The following is a 16,021-nucleotide window of genomic DNA, read 5'->3' on the forward strand; positions in this document are numbered from 1 at the left end:
CAAGACATGCATCCATGCACGTGTGGTTACTGTGACTATACAAAGAAATCAGGGCTCTGCATAACTGGCTAACTTTATACCTGAATGCCCATTTGGGAATTTGTTGATCATGTGCATGACGTTTATAGCTTACTGCTGTGCAACTCCCATCCCCAAACAAATGAAACCAAAATCTGTGTTGATTTATATGCCAACATTGTACAGCGAGTCTGAGGGAGCAAATCACTGAAATGAGATTCCTTGTGCTCTGGTGCGGCACCTTGGTCATGAGACAATCCTTTCTTCAAAGAGCAGCCTCCGTCCGCTGGAAGTGAGAGACAGATCCTTCAACATTGCAACTTTCTGTTGTGCCTAATATCCTAGATAATATGCTGCAATATTTCCTTTCAATAATTTAATTCCTTGCTCCACTATCTGATCCTGCGTTGTCACATAGCGGAAGACATGTAGAAAAAGAGAAGCTGCGTGGGTATGAGGAGACTTTTCATAACCTCATAAACTTCAACAAACTTTTAATCTTTTTTTTAATGCAAGTCTTGCATTCGCGCATCTTTTCCAGACTTCTAACCAACGCTACCTTCCTTTCAACCGCTGCAGCTGCAGGGTTTGCAACACATAGCAACCTAAATACAACCTGTTACATCAAACAAATGCAGGCCATTGAGAGGGGAACAATGCTTCTTTGGGGGGAAAGGTCAAGAGAGTGACTCATAACACTCTTCGTGTTTTAAAACCGTTATTTTCCATACACCGTGTTTACCAAACACCAGCCATCACCTTTCTCGTATAACAAATCTTTCCTTTAAAAGTAATTGAGGTTAAAGGGGACTTTGTTTAAATTTTCCAGAGTCTGTTTATTGTTTCTTACATCTCAGGTTGCCAAATCAGGAGGACATGGCTAATTTTCATGACACGACCCTGTCTAGAAGGTGGCCAGAGGAAGAAACTCTATTAGTTGGTTCGCGCTATCCCATCCTTGTGAATGCTTTTTGTCTGTTTAACCATTCATTATATTTAGCATTGTGTTCACCCTTGTCCACGTAAGAGCTCATTTGAGAGCTGTTTGACTCAGACTCTATTAAGAATCATTCCCTTTCTCTCAGACTGCTAATAACAGATATGGGGGGAAAGTAATACCTTAAGAACCAGTGATTGCTTTAATAACTGCTTTTCAGTCTTCTTTTCGCAGTTGCCTTTTCTCTCTCTATTGCCTCAGCTAAGAGCACAACACAGAATTAGCCGACTTCTTTTGGCATCTTCTTAATGTCAATGCAAAACTAAACCTTTTAAATTAGTCTCTTTCTTCCTGCGTGGCCAAGCCAGCCCAGACTGAGATTAAAAGATTATTTGCCACTGATTCCCCTACTGCTTCAGACCAGAAAGCAGAGGTGCATGAAACACACACTATGTAAAACAACAAGGAAAAGTGCAACATATACTTTTTCATACTTCAGAAATGATCCACATCCCGTTTCAATCTCCATTTTCTGCGTCTTGGCTCCATCAGCGCCTATGGGCCAGCTCGTGGCCACCCCTGCCATGCAAGTGTCCATCCATACTCTGGTTGGTGACTAACCCAGTTTTGTGCTTGGGAGGCTGCAAAGAGTTAGGGGAGCAGGCTTAACCCCAAGGAATGCTAACTAAAGTGTTTGTATTTTGATAGAGAAGACACAGAGAAAATCCTTTCTCTGCTCTCAAGGGAAGGATGAGTCCTTAGGCAGTCTGATGGAAAGAAATAATTATTTAAGATGCAACGCAGATGCATCTCCCTTGCCCCCTCCTTGCCACTGCCAGATATTCTTGGCTTCCCTTTACTTTTCAAGCAGGGTTTTCATAGAGTCTTAACTTCTAAAAATTAGTACATGCATTTTTTTAAAGGAAAATGGTAGTTGAAAAAAGAGCGTTTCATTCAAGTAAATCCCCTTATTTCTGTTTAATTTGGTCTCTGACTTAATTTGAGTAGGCCTGCAGGATTTTCCTAGAGGCAATGTTTACCAGCACAAATTCTTTTTTGTAACAGAGTTTGATACAGAAAAAAGTGGATATCTGGGAGTGAGCAGAGTAGTTTGGGGAGATAAATTTAACAAGAGTATGTCACACACATTTAAATAAATTTAAGCTATGCAAACATCACCAAAAGTGTTTTAAAATTACGGTTATTCAACTTGCAGAATATTGATAGCAAGGGATTTTCTTGCAAAGGAAACGCACGGTCCTATTACTAGAACTGGTCCCTTCATTCGGGGTCCCTTAAAACATGCCTGGCCCCAGAACAGTTTAGCACAAGGGGATTCTGGGAGATGTAGTCCCCAGGGGAATGCTGGGAAATGCTGGCTGTTGCAAGTCATGCTGGGAAGGGATATCAGGGGATATAAAAAGGAGCTTCCATGTTGGGATGTGTTATAATGGTTTAGTGTGGGATGTTTTAGCTTAGAGAGGTAGGAGCAGGCATTCCTCTTCTTCATGAGCAGTCAGTAGAGAGGAGCCAAATCACAAAACCTTTGTGCTGATAGCTTGGGAAGGATTAAACTGACAAACTCAAACCAGAATTTCCCAAACATTTGAAAGCTAGGAAGTGAGACAACCACACCTCCTCCTTGCTCTTCAGTGCTATGTTGTTAAATGCCTACTTGTCTTAATCCTCTATAACCACTTCACCCCTTGGCTAATCCTTTGGCCTCCTACCAGCTCTAGGAAAAGCTGGACTCCAAGTGCATGGTAGAAAAATAGTCTGGGGAACAGCATTGTAGGCATGTTGAGTGAAAATAAAAGAAGCCCCTCATGATGAAAGGAGCTGTGGAGGAAGAGGTACTCACTCAGTGCATGTGCAAGGGTATTGCAGGAAACTTCTGTGGATGAGACATGAAGACTTTCAGAGTTTGGTACTGAGGGTTCAAGGAACTGCTCTCTCCAGGGAGAGTGAAGTTTGACTGTAGGCACTCTTCACCAACTGTGAAGGGCTAAAAACATAGGTGGCTTTCTTGACTTGGGAAATGGAAAGTTTCCTTGAACCAAGAGGTGAAACCCAAAGATCATCAATGGGAGCAACCGAGGCACTAAGGAGCAACATCCTGACACCACACCACCAGGTAAGGCACTTGAAATGCGTCCTAGTCTTTGTCTTAGAAATGCTTGTCTAAGCGTGGTCCGACCAGTTGAAATTGAAATGATGAATGTCAAATGCTCTACAACCACATGCAGCACATGGTTCATAAGCAATTCATAGCCTTTAATATATTCGCATAAAACATTCAAACAAACAAATTACTAGGAGTCATGAACTGTTCACAGTGAATTTATGAAGAGAAAAAAAAGGTAGAGGTCCAATGGAAGAATTAATTGATTGCTATGAATAGTTCACCTAGCTCAAAGGGTGAAATCTTCCCCTGTGCAGAGAACCAGAATAAGACCTATGCACCACTTAATTACCACCTAGACCTGCAAAATACAGATCTCTGCTCAGGAGTAATTTCCTTCCAGGGCACCGGTGTAGAGAATCAGCTCCACACTCACGGGCTATTGCTGTCACCTCAGCAGTTTCATGCATCACTGTAACTTTCAGGCAGCCTTGTGGTGAAGAGTAAGCTAAAAATGTTTAAATCCATACCAGTCAGCCAGTGGAAATACAAATAATATACAGGATTTGAAGCTGAATGAACCACTAAAGCATAAGATGTCATTTACCACCAAATCACTGGGCTCCAATCCTTGTCCGAGTACAATTGTTTTTTTTTTTAGTAGGAAGTGAATCCCAGATTGGATTAGCAATGTGGTGACTTCCGAGATGAATGATGAATCAGGGGAGCAATATGGAAATTTTACAAGAAACCAGCTTTTCTTTCTCCATTATGTATTATTGATAAGAGACCAGTCGTATAATTAGGCAGGGGCGAGTGGGGCACTGATAATGAGAAGGCACCACAACCCCCCACCAGCAGTCCTTGCTATGGCAGGGGCCAAAGGACTTCAGCAGTACAGCCCCACACCAGCTGTGTATTTGGGGGGCAGTGGGGTGAGCAGAATGGTGCCCCTCCACCATCTGGGGAGTTTGTCACATCAAGCACAGCCCCTGGGCCCAGTAAGATATCTGGGGTGGCAGGGAGCAAATGGGGCACCAGGCATGGAGCCTGTGCAGCAGCAGTGACAGCAGTAACATGTCAGGGTGGGGAGAGCTCTTCCCCTCAACCCGCTGTCTGCAGTGGTCAGCATCGCCGACCCCGGGCACCTGCACCTCTGCAGGAGACAGGGAGAGAGACAAGAGAACCAAATGTTCAGCCTTCCAAGGACACAAAAAATGAGTGTTTGAGAGAGTTTGTGATTTAAGTCTTTTCCTGTGTGTCTGTTGAGTAATTCTTGCAACCCTTCTCAATTCTTAGCTAGAACAGAGCTGTTTTCTGGTGGGTAACTATTCTAGTTTGGTTATTTTTTTACCATCTTTATTCCCACAGTACACAACTCCCCCCCAGCGTATAAAAGTATTTGTCATTTGAGTCGCATGTTCTGGGCAATAAAAATGTCATCTGATCTTCTCGCTATCCTTACAACATAATTCCTTGGCTCAAATTGCCTTTCACCTTAAGGTGAGAGACAATCAAACATCTTACAGTATTTTTGTGTGATGTTTTGGTATTTCATCTCTTTGATTTGACAGTATTTATATAGCTCTTTTTATCCTATTACAAAATGAAGGGAGGGAAGGCTACGTAGGGAAGGGTAGAAAGACAGAGAGAGAAAGAAAAAAAAGAAACAGCCATTAGTGCTGGCTACTTTCAAAGGGAAATATGATTGTGCGGGAAAGTCATTTGCTTCTACAGATGCAATATGCTGTCAGAATTACAGAGGTGTAAGTATAGTAAGATAGCATTTTCTCTTAAAAACCATTCTACAAAAAAGATGTATTTTCCCTTAATATGGAACATGAGAAATAGGAAAAGAGAAAAATATTCCACAATTATCTTGAGCATATTGAATTAATGCTGGTACTGAAAGAGGACTTTGTGTCTTGCTAAATGTCATTTGTAACTCACCATTTGGAATTCAAACCAGGCTGGCAATGAATCAGACTTATTATGGTCTTAGTGGCTATATTGATTGTGTGTATGACAGACAATGAACCACCGCAAATGTCCAGCCACAAAACCACCAAGTAGACAATGAACATCAGAGCATCATGACAGTTTACATTGTTTATTACTTTCTTTTGAGTTTAACATAATTTTTATTGATGTCATTCATATATTGTCAAGGCTCAGGATGCTAGACTGGATAGAAAAAAAAATCTCAGGCTTAAGTACAGAAATCTACATTCACAGGATGCATTAAAAAATACAAAACAAATCCACCCTCCCATATCCAGCATATGTTTGATTGTGTGGTTTAGGCCACTTGGATTCTACAAATAAGCATTGCCATTTCTCATCCAGCCAAAAGGCATGCACGAGGGGGAGCAGGGTGACTGTGTGCATGCCCTTCAAAGAAAGCTACCTAAAGTAACAACCGATCTGTGATTCTGCACCGGTATTTTAGAGAAATTATTAGCATGGCATAGTTAACTACTTGCTTAGGGAATGAAAGAAACTGGGAAGTTATTCATGGCTTAGATCATCAATTAACATATCTATTCAGTCTGCTGTTGGAACTGCACTCCTTTTCCCTAGCATCCAGCTCACTGGACTATTCGACCTTTTGGAATAGAAACCTTCAGACATTTAGACTCCCTTTTACACAAAAAGGAAGGTTTCTTCTACTTGTGTAGAGATGCATTGCTTCTAAATTGAATGTTTGTCAAAGTATAAATGTAATTGTCAGCTGGGCTTAAACAAAGGTGGATCTAAGTAACTTCGATATTTTTTTTTAGGTATCTCTTAAGTATGTATATGCTAGTCCGTTACCATTATCCGTATATTCTAAAAGGAAAGAATCAATTCCCCAGTAAGGCAGCCCAGATGAGTTTAACTTTACTCACAAAATCATTTCATATTCGTATTAGATGATTTATCATAATGTCAGCTTCTAATGTCCTTACTCACTTCGGGTAGGACTGGGGCTAAATGATCTCAAAAGGGAGCAATAGTATCAACCTCTGGACCATAAAAAAAGAAAAAAATTGGAAATAACCTGCTGATTTAAATAGTCCTTTGTCGGATTGGCCCCTTTTGAGACCTCTCAAATGCTGAGTTACCATTTAACTCAGAGTTTTTTAGTTTTCTTTAAGGTAGTTGTATCCTATTAGTCTTGTTGGGTAGGAACCAAAAAACTAGGGAAAAGGATTCCTAGCTGTCTTTTTTTGTTTCTTTTATAAACTTGTGCAAGAAATTTCAAGCAATTCTGATATTGTAAATAGTTTGACATTTTTGGGGGTGTCAGGAGGCTTATCATCCTAATGCAGGACTCTACAAACAAGTGTTATTGGGTTCCCAAAGAGATGCCTTAGATTATGATGGTCATTAGCCTTTATTCTATCCCTGTTTTATTTATGTGGTAGTCTCTCATTGATGACTCCAGGCTTATATCTACACATGCCACTGATGATGTTTCTGTGGAGCATGCTTCTGTCCAATTGTTTGACTTAGTGATGGTTGAGAAGCGGCTGTACTAAGAATGGTGCTTCTCCTGTAAATATTCTGCATTTTCATCTAAAAGAGATGTCAAGGATGATTGTCAGTGGCAGATACTCAAAGCAGATGCACCATAGTCCATTGTTCCTTCTTAATGGACTCAATAAGTGCAGTATAGGTAAACTGTTTCCAGCTTTTTTAAGCACTAAGGTGAGGTTTGGAGGGAGGTGATGACTAAAAATAAGCCTAAAACATTTAAATAAGAATTCCATCAGCCCCAAATTGTATCCTGTTAGGAACTGGTGCCATATGTATGATATCTTTATTAACTTGACTGAAGACAATTACATTTTAAATTATGAAGTCTCTGAAAATAAATTAAAATGGACCAGTCAAGTCAAATGAGGTCTGGAGTCTGTCTCTTCAATATAGAAAAATGCAAACAGTGTGCCCTCACATTGTCTGAGGTTAGTGCAAAGGTACTGCCTCCGAAATACAAAAGAAGGCCACAGGATCGGACTGGTGAAAGACAAACTTATAATGAAGATCAAAGATACTTTGTGGGATGTGGGGGGGGTTGTTCACTTTGGGGGCCTGCACCATTAGAGTAGCTCTTTACTTCCATAATGTTTCATTAACAGTTGGACTCGGGAGACTTCAGGATTTCAAAATGCTCTAAGATTTTTTTTTTCTCTTTGGAGTCTGTGATGCAATTACAAGTGTTCCTATTAAGAAAAATGAGGGGCAGTTAGCTATATACGTGTCTAATTATTTCTCTCTCTCATATCATCCTTGTATTGAGGAACTGCCAAATCCAGATTTCTCTCTCCTGGATGTGTATGATCCCCATTACTGTAGTATCAAAGTGCCTCAATCTCTAACCTCACAAGAGCGGTGTGAAGTAAGGAAGTGCTATCATCCACATTTTGCAGAGAGGCTAAATAGCTTGCTTTTGCTTGCAGTCACAGAGGGAGTTGAGGGTGAGGAAGCTCTCCTAAGACCTCGGCTGGTGGCATAAGCAAGAAACAGGTGAAGGGATTAGGGTAGGATTTCACTTTTTGTCGTATGCTAAATAGCCTTTTGAGAACATGCTTAGCTCGTCTCCATTAGGGTGAATGGAAATCTTTCTAATAGCGGTACGACTGCCTGCTTAATGCTTCCTCTCCATCAGGTGATATAAACTTAGATGAGTGATTCCCTCAGACTCCTCCATGAATAGCTGCACTGAAGTCAAACATTAATATTGTTTGAAACTCTTGGTTTTTTGTTGTGTGTTTGTTCGTTAATATGTGTGTCTTTGGACTTCCTATATGGACTCAGAAGTGGAATGGGAAGCAGTGACATCCAAACAGCAGCAAAGTCTCTGGAGAATTAAAAATGACTTCCAGACTGATTTCTAAAACAAGGGGCTTGCCTAAGTTTTGGATAATCATTCAAAAAGCTTTTGAAATGAGCCTTTAGATATTTTGAGGATCTTCTCTGTCTCATCAGAAGGACTGTTCTGTAGCATATCAGTAAGATGACATGTAGATGAAGGTTTGCTCTGTACAGAATTCTTTCTTTCTCACATTAGTTCACATTCAGCTTTTAAACGCTCTAAAGCAATCTTGATAGGGATTGTGGCATGGGCTCCTATTCCCATGTTCAGGAATTTTGCATTTCAATTATATATTCATATCTCTATGCAGATATGGAGGCAAATTGTGCTTGGATTTGGCCATGGGTTCACAATGCAGTCCCACAACTTGAAGAATAAATATTTTCATTGTGGGCCAAAAAATCCTCCTTACTGTATAGGAGCTGAGCAGCTGAGAATGGAAGAGAAGAGCATCTTAAATAGAAATGCATATTCTGTGTGGACTCTCCTGAAGTGTATTAACAGATGTACTGGTTTCTGAGGGAAAGTAAGCTTCTTGAGTGAGACTAAATCTCATAGACAATTGAATGTTTGCAGGTTTCTGGTATAAAAATAGCTGTTTTATCAGAACTTCAGATACAGAAAAAAATGAGAGGGCTGGATTATGCTAAAGGAAACACTAACTTATTCCTTGTAAAACTGGTGGAAAGTTTGTGGATTTTGCAGAGTCCTCATTTAAATCTGTGTAATAGTGTGTGCTTGACAACCTTGTTACTTTTCATTTTATTAGAACATAATGAGGGTGTCAGGCTGTCAGCTAAGTAAACAGAGTGGCTGCAACAACCTCTCTCTAGACAGGCAAGAGATTTTGCAACAGGCATGATCCAGGAGGCTTTTAGTAATAATATTATGCTCTAAGATGCTAGTCCAAATTCCATTTAAGACCAGTAGAAATCTCCAGTAATGCCAGTGCAGTTAGGAGCGAATCCAGAGCCTATTAAAAATCCATGGAAAGACTCCCATTGACTTCAATGAGCTTTGAACCAGACTCCTACTAAGGATTTCTATTGGTGTAACTAAGTGCAGATTTGGCCCCTTTGATCTCTATTAACCATTTGGCTCTGAGGCTATTTTTCAGCCTGCCACATATTGGGCTGGCTTCAGATATGCAGGGATTCTTTGTATTCTTGCTCAGAGACTTAAAGAAATGTGGTGGGCTTTGCACAAGATTGCTGTTTTCTTTAAATATATTTTGTGATGATTATGGATAAAAGGAAGGGATAATGTATGCTACACTGATAAGCACAGCAGTCTCTTAAAACAGCAGTGTTCCTTAGTAATATGACAATGTTTCCCCCCACACTTATTCATTGTTCGTTTACCTAAATACTTCCTCCTCCTCATTCTCTGTTTTGGAAGATAACAAAGGCTATCAATCAACTGGAACTGTGCTGATGTTTCCATGGCAGTTTAGTAATTAGATTTGTTCACCAGGGGTTGAGATTAGTCCAATAAACTCCTTTGTACAATTCTTTTAGACAGAATATTACCCTACGTTGCCAGGCTATGAATAAAATAAAACTCTTCAAACCTGGGATACTCGTTCTCTCTTGGATAAACAATACATAATTCGTAAATGCTTTTATTCTGTTCTGCTAAATTTCCAAGGATTCAGCTCTGCTCTGTAAAGGTCAGCTCTGAACTGCGACTAATAGTCATGCTTATAACCCCCCGGCCTGGGGAAAAACTATATGGTTTATGTAGTTTCTGCTCTAAACAGTAGCCGCAGCGGAACCATCTTACGGTCCCAACATTTTTCAGTGGCCTCGGTTTGTAAAATAAACCTCTATTATATAGTTAACTAAAACACGGCGATAGACCAACACAGCTCTAATATTTGGGGTATGACATTTTACAAGCACCAGGTATATGAGGAGGGTTGTAGCCATGAACCATTCTCAGCAACCTCTCCAAATGCATGATGTATAAGGAACGCTCAACCTAATGTCATTCAGTGCATTTCTCAGCTAACTGGAAGTCCTACATGTTATATCCACCACTCCAGGATTTGATTCCTGGAACTCTCTGGAGAACTGAAAGGTCAAATATGTTATGTATGCCATGTTCTTCCTTTCATCTAAGCTGCTCAGTGCATCCAGTCTTCTCTGTATCTTCTTTTAATCTAATCCTCCTCACTAGATGGTAAATTCTTTGGGGCTCACAAAGGACGTTAAATAATGAATACTTGCGACTTTCTGAGTTTGAACAGTAAAAAGTGCTGTATGATAACCCAAAGAGGAGTTTGTAATCTTCTAGATCAGGGGTCAGCAACCTACAGCTTGTGAGTGGTATCTGACCCACAAAGAAATCCAGTTTGTGATCTGGCACGGGGGATCGGTGTTGCAGAGCTGCGCCTCCTGCTCCATAGTGTCTGAACTTACGCTCATGGCAAAGGGGTTGGGAAGCTGGCAGTGGCATCGCTCGTGGTGGAGGAAAGGGAGAGGCAGAGACTTCCGGCCTACAGCAATAACTAAGTAGCAAGCTCTGGCCTATGCTGGCAAGAAGCTGCTGACCCTTGTTCTAGATATATATCAGATAAAGTTCAGTTCTGCATGCTTATTGTCTTAATCATTTTATCAAATATCTGCAAAGCTACAAGAATGTCAAGAAGTATGTAAATACCATGTGCATAAGTACATAGCAGAAAATTGGTGCATTAAGGTCATGGACTGTCATTCTACGAAAATGTTATTTATTCTGTAATATATAACACATTATTATAACATAATATAGTAGAGAATATTTGCATTAATATAGGCTCCTGGAGATTTTCCACAGAATAGGTTATGAAGGACCAGAATCACTCCAAACTTTTATTAAATTAATAGGCCAAAGCTCAAAAAAATTGTTCCAAGTTTGTTTTTCGGTTTTTTCACAGAGATGGTGGAAAGGGAAGCTAGAGAATGGAGCCCCTAGTCTAGCAGCTAAGTTTTACTGTTGAAAGCTGTAGATGCAAAAGAAAATAAGTGGTCATTCAGAAAATTTGGAAAAATGTATTCAGAAGAAAAAAAGCAAAAAAAAAAAAAAATTCAGTTTCACATTTTTACAGCAGTGCAGGTTTACAGGGAAAAACTCAAATGGGAAAAATGAAATGTCTTCCTCATTTTTATGTCTTTGATCATGTATGGAGTCTCCTCTGTTTAGCTTGCGCTCCTCCCCTGCCCTGCAAAAGTAGATTAAAAAAGCTCCCCCCTCCCCTGAAAAAACAAACAAAAATGGTTGTACCTACCTATATAAATTCTGGGTGCCTCCAAGTGGTGAAGTGTTGCCTTGACAACCAGTGCCAACCTTGAGCGTTGTTGTGTGGATGACATCACATCTGTCTTGCAATTTGGTTGGTTATTAACAAAACAACAATGAAGCTACTGGATCTTTGTTTATACAAAGGATTTAGCAGGAGGAAATGTCAGGAAAAAGCATATTTTAGGAAGATGGCAAGGACTGTTCCTCAGTGGTACATGCGTAAGCAAAACCAACAGTGCTTACAATGGAAATCATCATTCCCTTCATGCTGGCATTGGCTGTGCACGTCACCAACAAGCTGGGTGCATCTACATGAGATACTACTGCACAGTAGCATCAGAAAAAAATCTGCGGGGATGGTACTGAGCAGTAACAACTGTGCAGCCTGCTGCTCATGTAGACATGGCAACTAAGGAGTAAATTGCTAAGAAGGCCCGAACATTGTTTTTAATATAATATCCTTACGATTATCCAAGGCACTACTGTACAGATTTCAAAAGATGCCAGTGTGGGAGTAGCACCAATGGGAATCAACAACCTGACAGAGAGGGGTCAGCAGAGAAAGAAATAGAGGGAATAAGTGAAAATTACTCTCCTGACATTGCTAAAGCAATGATAGATGGTTAATCTCCATACACTGTATTTGTATGAAGGCATCTGACAAATCCCTGAAGTATTCATACTGAAATTGTCATTGTCAAGCTTTGTCACTTTTATCTTTTCACTGCTTAATGCACAGTGTTTAGTTTTATTTTTTTCTTTTCAGGCTTGCTTACCACATAGATCTATTTTTCTTGCATTTGTTTGAAAATGTTCTGTCTTCATTTGGAGCCAGTTAGGTGAAGTGGCAACTGTGTGTGGGTGATCCCAAGATTCATTATCTTTTGACCGTTTCTTTGCATTAGAAATTTACATTGTGTTTGAGCCTAAGTTAAGTAACGCACGGTACATCTACACATGTATTTATATTGCATTAAATTTACTGCGCAGTAAGTGGAAATAGGCTGGTGTCTACATGTGCAGGCATTAAAGAGCATTAACACTGTGTGTGGTTTGACTTGGGACTAAAGTTAGTCCCAAGTCAGTCCACACACACACTGTTACTGCTCAGTAGGGCGTCTACATGTGTGTTACTGTGTAGTAACTGAGTGATCATAAATATGATAACTGCATGATGCAGGTATCAATTTATGTCCAAGTCAGCATAAGTCACTATAGTTACTACACAGTGCATGTGTAGAGCACACCCATACTATGCAGTAATTTCCAATTATTGCTCAGTCATTTAAGTTACTGTGCAGTAAATGTGCACGGTAGACACGCCCACAATGTTAAAGACTCAATGAATTAAACTGTTCTGGACCTTAGAGTTAACTACAATGAACTTTATACTCTGTTAAACATGACAACCCCTTTATAATATTGAAGTCTGGGTTGTATTTAGCATCATGTTAATATGAACAACCTAATATAGTTACCCAGTGGAAGCCAGGACTGCAATTATTTAAGAATTGGTCTCATGATAGTGGTAACTATTAATGGTTGGACTTTGCAGCAGGTTTGTTCTCTGCCCTTCTAACCAATGATTAAACGTAGAGCAAGGGGATAGCAAAGTAATAAGAGAATGAAGAAGGTTGGAAATGTGTTTCTTCTCAGTTAAAATCTGAAAGATCAGCTGCTGCTTTAACTGAACTTCCCAGACCATAGTGATTCCTACCACCTCTTCTGTTTGCTAAGCCCAAACAATCCTCCCACTTTAAACGTAATGACCTTTCCTCTCACTTCTAGACCCTAGAGCAGAATGTAACTATTGAAATTTATGACAAAGAGTAGAAGAGAAGCCAGGACCATCAAAAGTGGAATGAAAATATGGAAATCACTTTTGATTCACTGGAAGCAGATACACAGATGTTCAACCCACAGCATTGCCATGGAGACCTTGAATTCCTGGTATTGTGCTGTTGAACCTTTAGAGATGTAAATGGGGCAGCTATTTTAACCATACAAAGAGCACAGCTCTTCTTAGGATTTTGAATATGCATGGATATAAAAATGAGGTATTATCCACCTACCTACAGCCTATAATTTTCCTGATCCATGAGCACTATGCCAACCCTGCAGCCCCTGAAACTGGCATAAGAAGCAAGGGGGAGTTTCCTCTTTTATAGTGGTTAGGGTCATAAGACAGTGTGCCAAAGGGTGTGTCTACAGGTGCATTTAATGCATATTAAAGTTACTTGGTGCATTTAATGCATATTAAAGTTACTGTGCAGTAAGCGGGAATAGGACCGGCATCTACACATGCAGCACTCAGTTGTGGCCAGGCAGCAGCTCTGGAGTGGGACAGACCTGGTAAACACAGTCTTTGGGCTGTCCAAGGGGGTACATGGGGCCTGCAGGGATGCTGCAGCCACAAACAGCTCCTGCCGGTTCCCTGGAGTGTGTGCCTTGAGGCACAAAATGGCTGCAGGCTTTTATACCCCAGCAGCAGGAGAAGGGGGCTAGGTAGGAGCCCTGGGGCTGGGCTCTTGCTGGCTCCTTAGTGGCTGAGCAGGCCCAGCCAAGAAGTTCCTGCATTACTGCACCATAAGGCATCTATGGCCATGTGTAAATGAGAGGTGTATGTGCATGACACTTTAAAGCAGGTTAAAAGCTTTTGCACCGCTTTAATGGTGTCATTATTTGCACACCTCACTGGTGTATTGCACCTTAATTCTAGTTGCTGTAGGAAATTCGGTAGCATAATGTACCTTAAATGACTTGGGGTGCAGCAAACTAAAACTCCTTCGAGGGGTTTTAGTTAGCTGCCCTATAGCCACGGAGCAAAGCACCAGGCTCCGTGCAGCTCCATGGCTCTGCAGGCAGCCCGGCAGCAGCCTGGGAAAGTAGGCTCCATCCAAGAAAAGAGGTGAGCCTGATCTTTCCCCCTCCCTGCCCCCCCCTTCCCCAAGAGCCTGCCTGCCTGAGCTGTGGCAGGGCCTGGTGCTTCCCTCCACAGCTGCGGTGCCTCCTGGGACTGTCCAAGCTAGGTGCCTGGGGGAAGGTGCTGCCTGGGCCGGGGGGGCACTGCTACCATGGAGGGAAGCAACAGCCCTCCCCCCCAGCCCTCCCCACTCTGTCTGCAGGCAGCTCATCTCCCCTCACTGCTGGAGAGGCAGGTAAGGTTTGTGCAGAACACAGGGATTTAATCAGCCCTAAATTGAAGAGGTGTTTTTTAAAACCCACCGCTTCAATTTAGGGCCCCCGTTTCATCTACATATGCCCCTACACATGTGTTATGGCACAGTAACTAATTGGGTGTAGATTTGCTACCAAGTTGACGTAAGTCACCATAGTTACTGTGCATGTACACAAGCACCCATACCGTACAGTAATTTAGGTTACTACGCAGGAAATGTGCACATGTAGATGCATCCAGTAAAAGGTAAAGAAACATTAACATTGTGATAACATACACTCAGCATCTTTATTTCTCCCCCAGCTCCGGAAATGTCCCCAAGCAAGCCTTTAGTAGTCTGCATCTGCCTTCAAATCTGAGTCCAGCTCCTTCAGTCCACAGTCCTGGCTGATTGAGAGCCACAGTGAGATCTCCAGCTCCACTGTGTACTCCTCTGTATAGGGCGGGCCAGGTTTCAGGTGCATACTGCTCACTCCTCACTCCAGCCTCAAGCTTCCTCTTCCTTTTTCCCATGCACCCCCCAGCCCCTGAGGGTTTCTAGGAGTTGCAGTCCAAATTAAGAGTAAGCACAGCTCTGCAGACTGTCCTCTGGTTCTTCCTGCTGTTATATACATTACATTTACATTACAGCACTAATGCTAATTTAGCCATTCTTTTGCTGTATGGTTGTGATAAGCCAAATGCCAAGGATTGCCTATTTAATAGAAACTTGGGCTTCGAAAGAGACACTTCATAGATGTCCAGTAAGCTATATTAGAACTGGTGTTGGGTGTGGACACTGAAGTTTAGATCATGAACCTGATTTAGTTTAAGATTTTTTTCCCAAGATGTTAGGGATCACATTTCCAGTGATTTCTTATCACTAGTGTACAGTCATGAAATGCTCAAAATGTTTAGGACCCAGGGCTGTTCCTTTTGAAGTAGTGGTGGGTTTGCTGCTGATTTGTGTGTGAGATCAAGACCTTGATAGTCATTTACTAATTTATAACTTGAATGATCAAATCCTGTGGAATATTCCTCAGCACAGAAGTGATCTCACTAATGATATAAGGGTGTGCAAGTTAAAATCCCTTATACTAATTTAGGCTAATTATATTTTAGATGCAGTACAAGAAAACAGTCCACATTACTAGAAAGTAGACTACATTGCTAGTCAATTTATATAGGTATACTCCTGTGTATACCTTTAGGTTCTTGGAAATGGAAATTAGATCACCTTAGACTTTCTTTGCCAAGCTGTGGTTTGTGTTTAAGTGTATTTAAGAAAATTTTACTAAGTAAATTAATATAAAGAAATCTGATTTTTATCCCTGTACACATTTGAATTTGGCTCAAGAATTTTTCTGGCCCAATAAATGTGTAATAAAAATTAAACAAGAATTCTTTAAAATAAAGGGAACCCCCTCACCTCCCCACCCTGCAAATCCAAAATACATGCACGTGTATACCTCAGACCCTCCCCTATATATACGCGTTTGTACATGCACATGCAGATACACACACGTGCACACTTCTTGGCCACATCTCAATGTAGATGTATTTTTCAAGGTACCACTTTGGAAAATAAAACTTGCTATTTGAGGTCTCCCCAGTTCATTGACTATTGACAGTCCATGCCTTTTATCT

This window comes from Alligator sinensis, unplaced genomic scaffold (genome assembly GCF_000455745.1).
Source record: "Alligator sinensis unplaced genomic scaffold, ASM45574v1 scaffold349_1, whole genome shotgun sequence".
Taxonomy (NCBI): Eukaryota; Metazoa; Chordata; order Crocodylia; family Alligatoridae; genus Alligator; species Alligator sinensis.